The sequence below is a fragment of the Neovison vison genome, chromosome 9 (genome assembly GCF_020171115.1).
Source record: "Neovison vison isolate M4711 chromosome 9, ASM_NN_V1, whole genome shotgun sequence".
Classification (NCBI taxonomy): Eukaryota; Metazoa; Chordata; class Mammalia; order Carnivora; family Mustelidae; genus Neogale; species Neogale vison.
Genome location: NC_058099.1, coordinates 78,982,333 through 79,000,130, shown reverse-complemented (window position 1 = coordinate 79,000,130; position 17,798 = coordinate 78,982,333). Strand labels below are relative to the sequence as shown.

Genomic DNA, 17,798 nt, shown 5'->3' with positions numbered 1-17,798 from the left:
GAGGACCATGTGGTTCTTCTCTCTTCTCTTATTAATTTGTTCTATCACATTGATTGATTTGCAAATGTTGAACCATCCTTGTAGCCCAGGGATGAATCCCACCGGGTCATGGTGGATAATCTTTTTAATGTGCTGTTGGATCCTGTTGGCTAGGATCTTGTTGAGAATCTTAGCATCCATATTCATCAGTGATATTGGTCTGAAATTCTCCTTATTGGTAGGGTCTTTGCCTGGTTTGGGGATCAGGGTAATAATGCTGGCTTCATAGAAAGAGCCAGGAAGTTTTCCTTCTGCTTCAATTTTTTGAAACAGCTTCAGGAGAATAGGTGTTATTTCTTCTTTGTAAGTTTGGTAGAATTCCCCAGGGAATCCATCAGGTTCTGGGCTCTTGTTTTTTGGGAAGTTTTTGATCACCGCTTCAATCTCCTTACTAGATATTGGTCTACTCAGGTTGTCAATTTCTTCCAATTAAAATTCCACCAATATTCTTCAAAGAGCTGGAGCAAATAATCCTAAAATTTTTATGGAATCAGAAGAGACCCTGAATCGCTAAGAAAATGTTGAAAAACAAAAATAAAATGGGGGGCATCACATTACCTGATTTCAAGATTTACTACAAAGCTGTGATCAACAAGACAGCATGGTACTGGCATAAAAACAGACACATAGACCAGTGGAACAGAGTAGAGAGCCCAGATATGAACCCTCAACTCTATGGTCAATTAATCTTCAACAAAACAGGAAAAAATATACAGTGGAAAAAAGACAGTCTCTTCAATAACTGGTGCTGGGAAAACTGGGCAGCTATATGTAGAAGAATGAAACTCGACCATTCTCTTACACCGTACACAAAGATAAACTCAAAATGGATAAAAGACCTCAAGGTGAGCCAGGAATCCATCAGAATCCTAGAGGAGAACATAGGCAGTAATCTCTTCGATATCAGCCACAGCAACTTCTTTCAAGATATGTCTCCAAAGGCAAAGGAAACAAAAGCGAAGATGAACTTTTGGGACTTCATCAAAATCAAAAGCTTCTGCAAAGCCAAGGAAACAGTCAAGAAAACAAAGAGGCAACCCATGGAATGGGAGAAGATATTTGCAAATGACAGTACAGACAAAAGGTTGATATCCAGGATCTATAATGAACTCCTCAATCTCAACACACACAAAACAGACAATGATATCATAAAATAGGCAGAAGATATGGACAGACACTTCTCCAATAAAGACATACAAATGGCTAACAGACACATGAAAAAATGTTCATCATCACTAGCCCTCAGGGAGATTCAAATTAAAACTACATTGAGATATCACCTTACACCAGTTAGAATGGCCAAAATTAGCAAGACAGGAAACCCAACTTTTGTAGCAACATGGATGGGACTGGAAGAGGTTATGCTGAGTGAAATAAGTCAAGCAGAGAGAGTCAATTATCATATGGTTTCACTTATTTGTGGAGCATAACAAATAGCATGGAGGACATGGGGAGTTAGAGAGGAGAAGGGAGTTGGGGGAAATTGGAAGGGGAGGTAAATCATGAGAGACTATGGACTCTGAAAAACAATCTGAGGGGTTTGAAGTGGCGGGGGGTTGGATGTTGGGGTACCAGGTGGTGGGTATTATAGAGGGCACGGATTTCATGGAACACTGGGTGTGGTGAAAAAATAATGAATACTGTTATGCTGAGAATAAATAAATTAATTTTTTAAAAAAAGTAGTCCTAAGCCGCCAGAGAAGACTCCAGGCATTTGATCAGAGGCAAAAACCGCTGCTTTTTGTCACAGATCTTTATGGAAAAAGAGGTCTGCAGTGAGTGTGCGGACCCCCGAGTTCCTGAGCAAGACAAGTTTGCCTCAGAACACAAGACCTGTGGCAGAGCCGAGCCTCCGTTTAGCTCTGACATGTACTGATTTAAAATGTGAAAATAAGTGTTTGGCGAAGCCCAAATTGCCTGTGCCTGTGCCTATTAGGTTGGTGACTGAAAGACTGAATTGTTAGGACTCACTTAATGGCCAAGAGGCTCTGCCAGGTGCTGGGAGTGAATGCCCACTTACACACTGGAGTGCCCGTCCTTGTTCCCCTGGGCTTTTGACGCTTTTTTTTTTCAGTTTTTTTTTTTTATTTTCAGCATAACAGTATTCATTATTTTTGCACCACACCCAGTGCTCCATGCAATCCGTGCCCTCTATAATACCCACCACCTGGTACCCCGACCTCCCACCCCCCTCCCCTTCAAACCCCTCAGATTGTTTTTCAGAGTCCATAGTCTCTCATGGTTCACCTCCCCTTCCAATTTCCCCCAACTCCCTTCTCCTCTCTATCTCCCCATGTCCTCCATGCTATTTGTTATGTTTCACAAATCAGTGAAACCATATGATAATTGACTCTCTCTGCTTGACTTATTTCACTCAGCATAATCTCTTCCAGTCCCATCCACGTTGCTGCAAAAGTTGGGTATTTGTCCTTTCTGATGGAGGCATAATACTCCATAGTGTATATGGACCACATCTTCCTTATCCATTCGTCCGTTGAAGGGCATCTTGGTTCTTTTCACAGTTTGGCAACAGTGACCATTGCTGCTATAAACATTGGGGTACAGATGGCCCTTCTTTTCACGACATCTATATCTTTGGGGTAAATACCCAGGAGTGAAATTGCAGGGTCATAGGGAAGTTCTATTTTTAATTTTTTGAGGAATCTCCACACTGTTGTCCAACGAGGCTACACCAACTTGCATTCCCACCAACAGTGGAAGAGGGTTCCCCTTTCTCCACATCCCCTCCAACACATGTTGTTTCCTGTCTTGTTAATTTTGGCCATTCTAACTGGTGTAAGGTGATATCTCAATGTACTTTTAACTTAAAAAGCAGCTAGAAAAATGAAATAGGCTTTTCAGGAACTCAAAGACAGCACAGGAAAGCTGAATCTGCATGCTGACACGTCCCGGGTTCCCAGTAAATGCCAGGAGGGCTTTAGCCTGGGAGCATTTCTGAGTAGCTGACACCTGGCTTCCCTGGACACATCTCTTTTTATAGAACCTCCTTGACAGAAGCTTCTCCCTCCTTCTTCCCATGGCATCTGGATGGACTTTCTTTCCTTTCTTTCTTTTTTTTTTTTTTAAGGATTTTATCTATTTGAGAGAGACAGAGAGAACACCAGCAGGGGGAGGGGCAGAGGGAGAAGCAGGTTCCCCGCTGAGCAGGGAGCCCGATGGGGGCCTTGATCTCAGGACACTGAGATCGTGACCAGAGCCAAAGGCAGATTCTTAACCCACTGAGCCACCCAGGCATCCCTGGGTGGAGTTTCAAGATGGTATCTTATCCCCAAGAGCCCACTTTTTTCTTTTTTTTAAAGATTTTATTTCTTTATTTGACCGAGAAAGAAAAAGCAAGAGAAGGAACACAAGCAGGGGGAATGCAAAGGGAGAGGCAGGCTTCCCGCTGAGCAGGGTGATGGATGCAGGGCTCAACCCCAGGACCCTGGGATCTTGACCTGAGCCGAAGGCAGCCACTTAACGACTGAGCCACCCATGCGCCCCAGCAGCCCACTTTTGAATGCCCAGCTAAATTCCTTATTTGTTTCTCAGGAACTCCGAAGAGCCATTTACCACAACATGAGGCCAACTTGCTGAGGGAGCCCAGCACATAAAACGAGTCCTGTGTCGGTGCCCACCAGCAAGGGGCAGGCACGCCTACAAGGATGGATCAGATGAACAATCAGATGAACAAAGTCGAGCTTGGCAGAGTGAGCCCACCCTGCAGGCTGAGTCGAAGGTAGAAGAGAATGGAGAAGAGAAGGTGGAAGAAGGGAACTAAGGAGTGAGCCCTCACCCCCCACCCCACCACTAAGTGTTCAGGACAGAACGTGAGCAGAGAAAGGAGGAACGAATGGAGACAAGGGACAGTCCTGTCACAGAGATTCAGAAGCGTGTCATATAGTGCCCTCTCCCTCGTTCCCTCTCACTCTCTCCATCTTGTTAACCAGCCACCATTTCTTAAGCCTTTACTCTATGCCTGCTACCAGACCAAGCACTTTACACGCATTACCTACAAGCTCACAACGAACTTAGGAGACAGGTATATTGCTGGTCCCATTTAATGGATGAAAAAACTGAATCCAGTGAGTTTCCCAAGGTAACAGCTGATGCATTGTGGAATCAGGGATTTGGGTCCAAAGCTCTGAACCATATTCTAATTTCTGCATATGTACCTTCATTAAGCAAATAAGTAAGACCTACTGTGTGTTTACCTTAATCCCACCCAAGAGAAGTGACATAAGAAGCCACGTTCTCTACTCAGAAGACGCACAATCCATAGGGAGAGCAGAGAATTACAGGCAGAACCCAGTTGCGCAAGCACACCAAGTGGCCGCTTCTTCATTCCGAATTGTTAAGGAATACAGAATCCAAGGAAGACGGGCTTCCTGGTGGACCAGCCGGGGACATGCTCTGGAGAAGGCACGGGCTGCCACTCCAGGTCATTTCTCCAGGCGATCACTCTTCTCTCATGTAGATGACTTTCTTAAAATTATCTTCATCAGAGAGAGAACAGTGCTTCTGAAGAGGAGATGAGACCTACACAGGGTGGTCCCTACAAGTCAGCGATATTCACAAAACAGGACATGCTCATTCAACCCCGGGACCACATTCGGCCAAACCAGGGACTTCACGCCTCCACACACACCACGCCGAGGCCTGCCCACTGGTGTATTTGCCAAGCACTGCCAACTCTGCGTCAAGGGAGCGATGGGGAGTACGGACTGATAAAACTTTACCCTGGAAAATATTCCGCTTGTACTCACCCACCTCCTCTCACAGACAACTGAGCCAGCCGCCTGCAGCTCCACATGTGGGAAAATATGGGGTGGTACTTGGTTCCAGCCCTCACCAGTTCTCGAAGGGAAAACTCTAAATATCCTCCAGCTATCCCAAAGCTTGTTCGGATTACAAAGAAATGCCAAGAACAGGATACCAAGTGGTCACCTGATAGGCTCAGAGCCAGAAGGGATGACAGGTTCCAGCTGCACAATGTTGGACACATGACATCTGGGAGAAAAAGGAGCGGGAGGGCCTGAAGTCAGCCCGGCCTCGCCCAGAGCAGCCCAGTGCCACAGCACTCGCACTGGGAGAGGGGCTGCTCATGTCTTGCGGAGGGGAAGGAAGCTAACCCGTGCTCAGCAGGAGCCAGACAAGCTCCTGAGGACTAACTCAGTGGAAGTTTCTGGCTTCAAGGACAACAGCTCACATGCTGATTCTAGATACTCTGAGTGGCAAAGACAGTATTTAGAGAGACAGTTTTGTATAATCACGCCCTAGGTGTACAGGAGAAACCCCGGGCAGGCTCTGCTTTCAAATTATACTGATTTATATCACAATAAAACGGCATTTGTAAGGTATCAAGTGACCTGTTAGTGGTTTGGGTTTGGGTTTTGCTTACCAAATTTCTACAGACATCTCCTCTGTGTATCATGGACGAGTCAGCATCTCAGACATCAGCAGCTGGCTGGTCAAAGTCTCTTCTCGACAACATCTGAGACACACACACAAACCTACACTGCTTACCTAGAAACCACAGACAGCACCACCACCAACAAAAAACAAAAAACAAGAAACAAAACAAACAAACAACAACAACAACAAAAAACTGGAGCTCTGCACAGATGAGGCAAAGCAACTTCTTAGAGGAGGGTGGGCAGCAAAGGCCTCAGTCAGCTCCAACGACTGATCTCTTCTGCCCCAAGCCACTCCCACTTTGTCCCAACAGATCCCTCCATCTTGTTCCTTGCCTCACCCAAGTCCTACTTACCCTCTGCACGTGCAGCCTGGTGACAGGCTGAGGAATCCTTTTCATGACAGATCGAAAAAGGGGCACTACTTATTTTCCCTACATTTCTTTTTCTTTCTTTTTTTTTTTTAAGATTTTATTTAATTATTTGACACAGAGAGAGAGAGAGCGATCACAAGTAGGCAGAGAGGCAGGCAGAGAGAGAGAGGGGGAAGCAGGCTCCCTGCTGAGTAGGGAGCCAGATGCAGGGCTCAGTCCCAAGATCCTGAGATCATGACCTGAGCCGAAGGCAGAGGCTTAACCCACTGAGCCACCCACGGGCCCCTTACATTTATTTTTCAACTGGAAAACTCTAACCTCAAGGGCCTGTAACATGAGCACAGAAGATGGAAGTAAGGTCTCAAAACTCCTGATTTTTTAAGTTACAAAGAAAACTGTGTGTGGTTTCAAAGGCAAGAAATGCCAAGCTGCAGAAAGAGCTTTTGAACTATGGGAAAGAATGGAAATTAGCGCATTCCTTGCAGGTGAACACTTAGAATATCCATACTACTTGAGAGAAACCAGCCTCGTTCGTCACATTAGATCATAATAAAAATAATTAGGTAGTTTTGACAGAAAATATGTCCCCAAAGAGAGGCCCCACTCAGAGCCAAATTTCCCAGCTGAAAACTATCAATAAAAACTTCCAAGCACCAGAGATCAGCAGTTTCCAGCATTCATTTGCTCAAACATTACGTTCATCATCCAAAGTTGAATGTGTGTATAAAGGGAAAAAAATCTACAACATTCACCCCACCTCCTGTCCTGACATCTCTGAACATAGGCAGTTGAATAAAATTCCTTAAGCTCACACTTGAAAGGTCATAGAATAAGGGGGTGAGCCCCATGGTCATTTCTCAGGGGGAGGTAACATGACACTTAAGTGACCACAGTGTGACCTGTAAGCCATACTAGCTTCTAACGTCACCTAAAAAGAGAGAGGAAATAAACGAGACGGGTTACCTAAGAAAGATTTATTACACAGACCCAGATGTTTTAATCCCATTTAGATATTGTAGACAAACAGGATGGCAATTTTTTTCCCTCCTCTCTCTCCTGACTGCCCATTTAAACGAATTCATTTAGAATGTTAATAAAGTGATAAATTGGATTTACTATAAATAATTATACTGTCATATCATCTCTTTCAAGGCTGAAAGAGGAGGCTTTCTGTTGTGATAATCTCCCTCAACAAACCAAAGCAAAACAATTAAGTATTGCCTTCCACATAGAGGCTCAGGCAACGGCACAGCAGCCCTACCCCAGACAGACCAGCGCCACTTCATGAAACACGAAATAGTTTGTCACTTAGGGGATGGCCCACCGGGCAGAGCCGTGACTCTCACATATGTTACTCGAAGGTTCAGTAATACGAAGAGTGTTCTGCGAACTTTCTAAAAAGCTGAACTATTAACTTGGGGAGTTGGGTCAAACCATGCCACACACGAACATCATTCATAACCGTGGGGCACAAGGGAAAACGAAAGAAGTTTCTTTGTGCAGGAAAGTGGCCAGGAGAGTTCTGAGCTCAGAGTAAGCCTCTGGCAGGGGGGAAGAATCCAGCCTTCAGGGAAGTTGGCTACTAGCTGCTCCTAACCACCCTCTTCGAGGCAGATATTAAAAACGGATTGGCAGTAGCCGGCTGCCCAGGTCACCTCTCTTAAATATCTTGCCAAATCCTAACTAGCATAAAGAACATTCGAAGCAGGCCTGGCCGGGTTCAGGCCCACCTCTTGCTACCTACTAACCAGCTGCTTGAGACACCGGCCCTGTCTAAGCACCGACCAGGTAAAATGGGAAGGGAAGACCCACAGATGACTCCCAGCTTCTTCCAGGTCCGGGTGCAGAGGGGTCTTCATTAAGGCACGCCTGTCCTTTCCACCAGGAAGCGGCTTCTTTGTCTCATGATCAGTAATAGGTTTCTGCTAAAATCATGTTTTATTGCATTCATACAAAATACCTGGCTAGCGTAGGTACACACAGCAGCTGCCAAGAATTCAGGGTGAAAGCTGGTAACACATCTCCCTGTAGGAAGACAGGGAGCCTTCGAAGAGGTCAGACGATGTAACTGACCTTGTAGCTCACAGGGCTTGGGCCTTGCCCTCCCACCATACCCTCTCCAAGGGTATCCGGCAACACATGTCTGTGCCTCTCCACCCAGATGCCCTCCTCAGCCCCACTCCACCTGGGAGGAAATGGTCTTTGCCTTTAAGGGATCACAACTTTGCTAGAAGGTCAGAGAACGTATTGACCCTGTCACCTCCCCTTTTAAAACCTCTGTATGTAATTCCTGGAATTAATCTGAGCACCCATCTCTGTGAGCCTGCTGTGTGTTTTCCAAGGCTTTGGAGAGGCAGCCAGTGTTATGGGGCCTTAGGTTTCCAAGCGACTTGGTAAGATATAGGCTTGGGGTAACGGGGAATAGGGGGACCGAAGAGTCAGCTTCTTGCTTCTCAGCTCCCCAGCAATAAAACCTCAACCCCCTATGTTTCTGGTCCCATCGGCCCTAAATGATTCCCGCCTGGGTGGTCCAGGGATGCCTTCCCAGTGCTGGCAAGCAAGCATCCAGCCAAACTGCCCCCCAACTGCCATCACTGTGCCCTCCCTTCACAGGCTGGAAGACCATGATTAGAACGTCCTAAAATGCACAGAATTCAAAGTTACTGAGTGCAGAATGTAGTCGATGATGCCATAATGGTGTTGTACAGTGGGTGACAGAGGACAGCCACCCCCGTGAGCATACCATAACACACAGAGCTGTCAATCACTATGTTGTACACCTGAAATGAATGTAACATGGTGTGTCGACTACACTTCAATCAAAAAAAAAAAAAAAAGAAAATCACTGAATATCACCTCTAATGCATCTATTTGAACCTTATCTCTCTTAAAACTTTGCAGCCTCTCCTATCAGAGGAAACATCTGAGGGCACACGGAAGCAGAAAGGCAAATACAAAAAATCACATTCAGCGCAGTCCTACTGGATGATCTCACAGTTAACCAGGTGGGCCCGAGATCACCCCTTCCAAATGGAAAACAGGCCGAGAAGTCTTTTTTCCTTCTAGCCACGCAGGACAGCCATGACTCCACGAACCCACCCAGTGATCCGCAGCAAACCAAATCAAAGACGTATGCTGGCTCCTGGAGTTTAGGACAAAGCCTTTCTTCTATTAAAATGCCTATGGATCATATGCCAGAATGAGAAAGTTTTAAATTTGAATTATTAAGCTTCCAGCCACCATCCAAACGGATGTAAATTATCTAATGCTCCACTTTGTTTCATTTAAAATGGACCTTGGGCTTAGACATTTTGGCTGCGGTGCATATTACTGTCCAGGCACAGAGAACACAAACGGAAGAGCAGTTTCCGCTCTTAGGAGTCGCAGTCCTTGACCGCCTAAGCTCATCCCCCACCGGGGTCATCCCTTACTGAGGGCCATATGTGCATGTGTGCACGTGTGTGTGTGTGTGTGTGTGTTCACAGTGCTTCACACACAACAATTTATTCATCCCATCAACAAGCGTTTACTGAGCCCCTACTGATGAGTATCTAAGTTGGTCTTAGAGATACACACCCATGAGCAAGTCCAAGGTCACAGCCCTGGGACAACCTGTGAGGAAAGCAGGAATCATCTAAACAGTGACTCTATAATGTGGGAACACTGGGATGGGACAACAGGTTATTAAAAATAATACCTCAGGCAGGGACAGCGTGTCAGGTGTTGACAGCCACAGTGTCTCATTCCCATAACACCTTACAAAGGTAGGTGTCCCCCCACTTTCCAAATGAGTGTCCCGAGGCTGTCTCACACCGCACACTGCCTCTCTATCAGCATGAACGCCTGCATCGTCATTTAGGTCTTAAATCCCCATCATGGTCCCAACGCCGCACCTGGCCACCCGCATGGCTTGTCCAGGCACTGATCCAGATGTCCCTCAGTGTTACACAGTGCACTGCATGCCCTGGGAAGAAAAGACCACGGAGCTCACCACAAGGAGTGCTCCGGCGGGCCATGAGAAGCAAGAGAATAATGACAGCACAAAGCAAGGACCCAGCCCGGCACGATAGTCTGTGGTCACCTACCAGCCGAGCGGACTGCTTCAAGACAGCAAGTCTGAAGAAGAACTCACTGTGGAGGGAAGTTCTTCAGGAAACCCTGCCTCCTGATCATGTAAGGTCAGACGGTGGGAGAGGAAAGCGGTGCTCAGCGAGATGTCCAGAAGGCTCCCGCGTTAGGCTGAACCACCATGTAAGCGGAGCCCGAGGGTGGGACAAGCCAGTCTGCTCCAGCTGCTAAGAGTGGCGAGGGTACCCTGTGGAGTTACAAGTGACCCAGCTCTTACAGCTGCGTTCACAAGAACCCCTCCCAGAAATCACTCCATGGGATGGAAGCAGTGCTTTATGGATGGAGAGTGAGACCCCAAAGGGCCTCCTGGAGTCAACACAAAGTTGAAGACTCACCAAACAGTCTTCTAAAAGGGTGGCAGTGCTCACGACAGGAGTTTGGACTCAGAGTGGGGAGGCCAAGGGCAACATCAATGTGCCTCCCCCAACATGACCCTTTTCCCAGAAAACTTCCATTCACAAAATTGGCAAACAGAAGGCTGAACAAAAATTGACTTGCAGGCCAAGTTATTAGCCTGCCTGGAACACCCACATGTGTCAGTCAGTCCTGCAGATAACATCTCCCTTGGTTAAATGCTTTACTGAGGATTAAAATACTTCTACATGTGTTAGACTATGCGATTTTCAAAACAGCCACAACATAAGCACTGAGCCTCTCACTTTATTTTTTTCTAAGTTTTTATGTATTCATGTAAGTAATGTGTACACCCTACACGGGGCTCAAACTCACAACCCAGAGAACAAGAGTCACATGCTCTTCTGACTGAGCTAGCCAGGCACCCGTAGGCCACTTGCTTTAAAAATGAAGATCCTGGGCGCCTGGGTGGCTCAGTGGGTTAAGCTGCTGCCTTCGGCTCAGGTTATGATCTCAGGGTTCTGGGATCGAGTCCCACATTGGGCTCTCTCCTCAGCAGGGGGCCTGCTTCCCTTCCTCTCTCTCTGCCTGATGCTCTGCCTACTTGTGATCTCTCTCTGTGCCAAATAAATAAAATCTTTAACAACAACAACAAAATGAAGATCCTGAGGGTCAGAGAGGGTAAGGGACTTACTCAAGGTAAGTAGCAAGTTGCAGAGCCAGATTTTGAACCAGGGTCTCTGTCCAGGGATCTGTCTGCTGGATCATTACTGCGACTATCAGAGTACTTTATAAAGTTCTTTACAGGGACAGAGAGCTTTTATGACAGTCCTGGGGAGTCCACACAGACACACAGACACACAGACACTCATACATAAGGTACTCTCTTGTTTTCCTAAAAGTAAAGCAATAATAGTAATAATATCGAGTGTCCACATCTCACCTCCTCTGGCTATGGACTTGGTCTCAGCATGCGTAAGCGAAAAGACTACCTATTATTTCGATGACTCCTAAAGACATGCCGGTCAAGTGTAGAATATACACAGGTCTGGGTATAACTCACTGCTCACAAGGGCCCTGCACCTGTGCTCCTCATCTGCCCATTTCTATTTCTGTGCTCTTTCCTTCATCTCTGTCTTAGCTCAGGACTTGTTTTCAGGAATTGGTTATTTCCAAGACAGATGTAAAAACCGCAGGGCTTGGGAAAAACAGAACAAAACAAAACAAAATAAAACTTCCCCCTCAAGTCAACCATTTTCCTCATTTTCAGGCAAAGCAAAAGCAGCTGTATCAGGCGGATGGAATATATATTTTATTTAAAAAACCCACAACTCCCAGTTTCTCAGAGCCCTTCTCTCAAATCCACAGGTCACACAAATTAAATCAGCCCATCAACGAGATGTCAATTAACCTTACATGTTGGGAAGAAAGTTCTACACAAAAACGGAGACCAAGACAAAAGTCAAAGCTAAATGCAGTGAAAAGCAGAGTGAGTCAATTATCATATGGTTTCACTTATTTGTGGAGCTTAACAAATAGCATGGAGGACAGGGGGCATTAGAGAGGAGAAGGGAATTTGGGTAAATTGGAAGGGGAGGTGAACCATGAGAGACTATGGACTCTGAAAAACAATCTGAGGGGTTTGAAGTGGCGGGGGGGGGGGGGTGGGAGGTTGGGGGTACCAGGTGGTGGGTATTATAGAGGGCACGGCTTGCATGGAGCACTGGGTGTGGTGAAAAAATAATGAATAATGTTTTTCTGAAAATAAATAAATTGGAAAAAAATAAAAAAATAAAATAAATGCAGTGAAAACGGAGCATGCCACCTCCCAGCTCAGAGGCAGAGGGCCTGTCATCTCGCCCACTAAGTGAAGATCACAAACCCCCGCCCTCACCAGCGTTAGAGAGACTTCGTTTTTTGTTTTTTGTTTTTCTTTCTTTCTCATAACATATAATTCTACCAAAAGATCTTACTGAAAATAAAGTCATATACTTAATCCATAAAGCAACTGGCTCGCCTAATTTTAATCACCCCTCTTTCTAAGAGAATTTATATAATGAGGCCACACTACACAAATGGAATTAAAATATATTTTTTCACCATTTTTTCCCCCCAGTGGGGAAATTCAAAGGAAAACTCCATATACCACTCGCTTTGCTGAAAACCACAGGAACAAAGTTATTTAATTCTAGTTAAAACAAGTACTTCAACCACACATCCTTAAACCTTTATTTTAAACATATCCATGAAATATGATTTTTCAGAACTTTCCTTCTTCCTTATTCCCTCAGAAAATCTCCAATATATCATAAACTCCTCCTAAATGCAGGCTCTCAGTGACATCCTGAGTTGATATTAAACACATACAGAAATACTTTGTTACAGTAACCTTTTAAAAATGGCTTTTAGGGGCACTCACTGGGTGAGCCACTGGGTGGCTCAGTGGGTTGGGCCTCTGCCTTCGGCTCAGGTCTTGATCTCAAGGATCCAGGATCAAGCCCCAAGTGGGGCTCTCTGCTCAGCGGGGAGCCTGCCTCTCCCCCCTCTCTGCCTACTTGTGATCTCTCTCTCGGTCAAAGAAATAAATCTTTTTTAAAAAATGGCTTTTAGGGGTGCCTGGGTGGCTCAGTCGGTTAAGTGTCTGCCTTCTCAGGTCATGATCCCAGGGTCCTGGGATTGAGCCCTGTATCGGGCTCCCTGTTGGGGTGTGGGGGGAAGCCTGCTTCTCCCTCTCCCCGTCCCCGTTTGTGTTCCCTCTCTTGTTATGCCTCTCTCTGTCAAATAACTAACTAAACTATTTTTTTTTAATGGCTTTTGTGGGCGCCTGGGTGGCTCAGTGGGTTAAGCCTCTGCCTTTGGCTCAGGTCATGATCTCAGGGTCCAGGGATGGAGTCCCACATAGGGCTCTCTGCTCAGCAGGGAGCCTGCTTCCTCCTCTCTCTCTCTGCCTGCCTCTCTGCCTACTTGTGATCTGTCTCTGTCAAATAAATAAATAAAATCTTTAAAAAAAATAAAATAAAATGGCTTTTGTTCCCCATTCTTATCTGAACTTGTAACAAATTTTTGTTAAGCTCCACACTGGAAATCCCCATTAGGTAACCTAGGGTGTGGGTGCTTTTGAATTTCCTTCTTTAAAAAAAAAGGCTTAGGATCAGGACATTATATGAATATGGAAAAGTCCATATTTTGATACAAGTGTAAGTAAATACACACTTCGTGTTTGTTTTAAGATCATTCACTCAAAACATATACACTAAAATCAAATCCTTATGTTGAACCTAAGTTTAGGTGTGAAAACTGGGTTTCCTGCTACTTAGACCAGAGCTCAACACATCCTGTCAATAACCAGTCAAGGGGAAACTGAGCCCCTCCTGAGATGCCTCAAAATAATCATTCCTTGTTCACCAGAAACTGAACGACTTTGCCCTCAGAGTCACAGCTCCCGCAACCAACGGAAGTATGCTCTGAATCCAGATAGCCATATTAGACTCTCAATCTTTAATCTGCTACAAATTTAACATTGTAAAGGAAACCAAAGCAACCAGGAACACCAACGGGGTAATTAAATCTCTGGCTGGAGGAAGTTTCAAAATCCAACCTAACACCAACATCGGGCCTGTCGCCATATATGACCTACCCATACTTGCTCGCGTTACTCTGAAAATTCAAAGAGAGAAAGCATGAATATTTTAAATCCTACTAATTCGTCGGTACGCTGTTCAAGTCACATACAAGACCTAACACCAGATGCAAATATATCTTACTAAGCTTTTGCCTCATCTCGGAACTGCAAAAGCTGACAAGAATTACTGCAGACAATTAAATCTGTTCCCGTCCAGGGGTCTTGATCAATACCGTATGCAGCATCATCTAGCACTGAAATTGCCTCTTCCATCATAGCCCATTTTCGCGACTTTATTTCTGGACCCAGGACACGCAGGGTTAGCAACTCTTCCCTATAATTTGCACATCTCTTGGAAGGGAGAGGGAGCCGCCTGATTCAAACTGCGTTTGTCTACCGCCCACTGCCACCAATATTATGCATTCGCACAACCCAGTAGCATGCGCTTCCCGCACCGCGCCCCCCACCCCGTACCTGCCAAGTTCCTCGCCAGTGTCGTAGTAATCATCCACGTTTTCCTGCCTGAACACAGTCATGATCAACTGTCACTCCTCACCAAAGCCCAGCGCACTTCAGCTCCGCTTCCCACACCATCACCACCGCTCCTGCGCCTCCGTGGGCCCCTCATGCATCAGTCTCCAGTCCTTTAAAATAATTGCAAAAATAATAATACAATGACAACCCGAAAACGAAGAAGTCCTCCCCAGCTAAGAGCACCTCCCGAGGACCACCTCTCCCCGGCTGCCCCGGCCCGCCGGGTGGAGAAGCGCACCCTTTGTTAAACCCGCACCAGGGTCGTCCCCCACTCCCGCATCGCCCGCGGCGCGTGGAGCCGGGCACAAACGCATCCCGAGGTCCGCGTCGGCGCGGATCGGAACCGGCTCCGGAAGTGACTGGCCTCCCCGCCTCCCCTCTCTCCACACACGCACGCCCACCCAGCTCCCCACCTCCGGGAGCGCCGCGGGAGAATGAAGCCCTCGCCCGGGCGGAACGCGCCTCGCTGGAAGCATCCCCCTCCGGCCTGCGGCGGCACAGCGGCCCCCGCGCCACCTCTCGGCTCCCGCACTCCCCGGCCGCCGCGGCCACCCCCGCTCCTCCCTCGAGCCCCAGAGGCACATTCCAGGCGACTCCCGCCCCGTTACCCGGCCGACCCGGCGTACGGCCGTACGGGGGAGCAGGGCAGGAAAGGGAGCTGCCGAGGGAGGCGCGGTCGCCCGCTCCCGGTCTCCGCGCCCCGACACAAAGCGCCCGGCCTGGCCCGCGCCAACTGTTCCCACCCAGCCCTCGGGGCAGGGGGAGCCTCCTGGCTGCGACTCCATTTCTCCCCGCAGTCCAGCTGCCCCCTCCTGGGCCTTCCCGGTTGCCCTGGGCGCTGCCCTGGCAAACCCCGCCGCGCCGCCGCCGCGAAAGCAAAAGTAGGCGGCGGGGCCAGCGAGGGGTCGGGGAGTGCGCGCGCGGCCACTCAGCGCCGGGCGACCGGGAGCTGCCCGGGTCCCTCCGTAGCTGTCGGGGCCGACCGAGGTCGCCAGCGCCGGAGTCGAGCGGGGCGGCTTCGGGAGCTCGGGGAGGGAGCGAGTGGGGGGCGCGGATCCTACGCGTCGGCCCCGACGTCGGCTTGGTCGGGCGCTCCCCCTCCGGCTCGGGAGCAGCCCCTCGGCTCCTCGCCGCCTTTTTGGTGGAGGGCGGCCGGCAGGCGGCCAATGGGAACCCCGCGGGCGGGCTGGACGCACGGTGCACCCACCTCCGAGCTGCCTGGCCCGGCGGGCGCTGCGTTTTCTGCGCAGCGCCGACTGCTCCTCCCAGCTCCGCGCTCGGGGCTCCCTGGCGTGCTCTACCCCCGCACACACCCACTCACCCACACCCCTTCACCCACACCCCTTCACCCACACCCACCCTGGAGCCGAGGGAGCGCCGCGCGTGTCGTGGGCGCCCCACCTGTGCACGCAGCTCGGCTGCCCCCTTCCGCTGCGTTCTAGAGAAATGTGACTCCTTCGTCCAGCGAAATGTGTCCTGAGCGCCTGGCATGTGCCAGGCACGGTGCTCGGCCCCGGGAACTCAAGAGACCAAAATAAATTTTTAAAAATCCCTGTCCTCGTGAAACTTACATTCTGATGGAGAAGATAGAAAAGAAATATGTAAGCAAATGAATAAGACCATTTCATAAGAGATCAGTTCTAGGGAGACAGTAACACAGGAGAATGGGAAAGAGGAGGACAGGGAGGGAGTGGGTCGAATTTACTTGTCTTTCCTCTCCAGAATAGGTGTTTTGAGCTGAGATCTGAATGATAGGGTATGCAAACAGAGAAAAGATTGAGGTCCCAGAGGACCAATGAGCAATAGAAACGAAGGGTTTATGTGTGCTCTTCAATATGGTGTAGGCTTGAAAAGTGGCTAGTCCCAAATGAAGTGTTTAAGAAGTGTGAAATGCACATCGGATTCCAAGACTGGGTATATAAATAAGAATGAAAAGTGTCTCGTGAATTTTTTTTTTTAATGACTACATGTTCAGATGATAGTATTTTGGATATACTGAGTTAACTAAAATCTATTATTAAAATTAATTTCACCTTTTACTTTTTAACTAGAAAATATAGCACTACCCTCGGGGCTTGCATTATGTCTCTGAAGAGTGTGCTGGTCTACGCAGAGACCGCCACACAGAGATCTCCTGGAAACTCCTCCACTTTCTCTTTTTCTTACCCCATGTTCCCATCAAGACATTGGGTCTGGGAAAGAGAAAGGATGGTTTCCCATAGAGACTCCTGGGGATCCCCAAACAGGAAAGCTCCTGCATGGAAATATACCTTACTGCTTCGAACTGTAGGCACTATGTGAGCCCTCTGAGATTTCAGAGTTATATCACTGTTCAAGTAACCCAGATTTTCTAAAATGAGTTTTAAACTCTCTCTTGGTCAACAGAAGTTTCAATTCTAGAAATGTTGGCCTATTGCCAAAACAAAGCAAAAAAACCACAATGCCCCTCAGACCTATCAAACTGTCCTCTTTTTAAAAAAAAAATTCATTTATTTTACTTATTTTTAGACAGAAAGAGAGAGGGGAACACTAATAAGAGCAGGGTAGGTTCCGAGGGCAAGGGGGAGGCATTGAAAATCTCCTGCAGACTCACTGCTGAGCAGAAGCCCAAGGTGTGGCTCAGCCTCAGGACCCTGAGATTATGACCTGAGCCAAAACCAAGAGTGGAATGCTTAAGGGACTCAACCACCCAGGTACTCCTCAGATCATCCGCTTAAAGAACATTTCATTTAGTGGCCCACAGAAAGGGCAAATGTTCATGATAATAGAAGAAAGGGAAGGCTCCAAATCAGGAGACAGTACCAACCTAAGTGGTGGGTTTGAGAATTAATACCAAAGGATCATGAGAGGTGAGAAATACAGTAAAAAAATAACAACAACAAAAAAAGTGATTCATCTGGGGAAATGCAAATGAATAAATCTGTTGGGGGAAAAATTTTAAACACAGATGTTTGGGACAAACTTGGAAAGTGCTCATCGATGACTGCTTTCTGGGTAATATTTTTCCTCCAAAATAAATGTAAGTGTGTTTTCCAAGGCAATGAGCATTGGGTCTGTTTGGGGGCTAGCATGTCTTGCCTACCAGGTTCTGATCATGTGAGATTTTTTTTCTGGGATTCTGGGAAGTGCATAGAGGCAGGAGTCAAAAAATTGGATCTAATATTAGTGGAACCATTTAAGGGCTGAATGACCTTGGATGTGACCCTTACATTCTGAGCTTTGTGTTTGCATTCATTCAGGCAAGCATTTTAGAGAAGGAAAATGTGGTAGCTAAAAAAACATGGCCAAAAATTCAATCAAGAAGTGGAGTCTAATTTTTCTCCCCATGACCAT

General features: G+C 47.3%; 1 long non-coding RNA gene across 3 annotated transcripts in view; it reads right to left on the bottom strand.

Moving 5' to 3' along the window:
- The window catches only part of LOC122917665, a 68,470-nt gene extending 52,729 nt beyond the window's left edge, over window positions 1–15,741 (bottom strand). For 2 of the 3 annotated variants that reach the window (XR_006386425.1, XR_006386426.1), the window contains exon 1: window positions 14,406–14,656. This is a non-coding gene — a long non-coding RNA (uncharacterized LOC122917665). Of the gene's footprint in view, window positions 1–14,405; window positions 14,657–15,672 lie in introns of those variants that run through there. The other variant, XR_006386427.1, reaches the window with a different exon arrangement.
- Between the last annotated feature and the right edge of the window lie 2,057 nt (window positions 15,742–17,798).